This window comes from Arachis duranensis, chromosome 2, assembly GCF_000817695.3.
Source record: "Arachis duranensis cultivar V14167 chromosome 2, aradu.V14167.gnm2.J7QH, whole genome shotgun sequence".
NCBI classification, from domain to species: Eukaryota; Viridiplantae; Streptophyta; class Magnoliopsida; order Fabales; family Fabaceae; genus Arachis; species Arachis duranensis.
The window spans coordinates 71,794,398-71,795,554 of record NC_029773.3 but is presented as its reverse complement, the minus strand read 5'-3'; positions in this window follow the sequence as shown (position 1 = coordinate 71,795,554).

Below are 1,157 nucleotides of genomic sequence, written 5' to 3'. Positions count from 1 at the left end.
ACCTCTGACTGGGGACTCTAGCAAAGCTGAGTCACAATCTGAAAAGGTTCACCTAGTCATGTGTCTGTGGCATTTATGTATTTGGTGGTAATACTGGAAAACAAAGTGCTTAGGGCCACGACCAAGACTCATAAAATAACTGTGTTCAAGAATCAACATACTACACTAGGAGAATCAATAATACTATCTGAATTCTGAGTTCCTATGGATGCCAATCATTCTGAATTTCAAAGGATAAAGGGAGATGCCAAAACTGTTCAGAAACAAAAAGCTACAAGCCCCGCTCATCCAATAAGAATCTGAGCTCCATTTAAAACTCTTAGATATTATTACTTCTTAATTCCTTTCATCCTATTTTATTTATCTAGTTGCTTGAGGACAAGCAACAGTTTAAGTTTGGTGTTGTGATGAGCGGATATTTTATACGCTTTTTGGGATTGTTTTTAGTTAATTTTTAGTATGATCTAGTTACTTTTAGGGATGTTTTCATTAGTTTTTATGCTAAATTCACATTTATTAATTTTACTATGATTTTGTGTGTTTTTCTGTGATTTCAGGTATTTTCTGGTTGAAATTGAGGGAGCTGAGCAAAAATCTGAGTTAGGCTGAAAAAGGACTGCTGATGCTGTTGGATCCTGACCTCTCTACACTCGAAATGGATTTTCTGCAGCTACAGGAGTCCAATTGGCGCGCTCTCAACGGCGTTGGAAAGTAGACATCCAGGGCTTTCCAGCAATATATAATAGTTCATACTTTGCGCGAAGATAGATGACGTAACATGGCGTTGAACGCCAAGTACATGCTGCTGTCTGGAGTTAAACGCTAGAAACACGTCATGATCCGGAGTTGAACGCCCAAAACACGTTATAACTTGGAGTTCAACTCCAAGAAAAGCCTCAGTTCGTAGATAGCTTTAGTCTCAGCCCCAGCACACACCAAGTGGGCCCCAGAAGTGGATTTCTGCACCAATTATCTTAGTTTACTCATTTTTCTGTAAACCTAGGTTACTAGTTTACTATTTAAACAACTTTTAGAGACTTATTTTGTACCGGATGACATTTTCAGATCTGAATTACATACTTTTTGACGGCATGAGTCTCTAAACTCCATTGTTGGGGGTGAGGAGCTCTGCAGCGTCTCGATGAATTAATGCAATT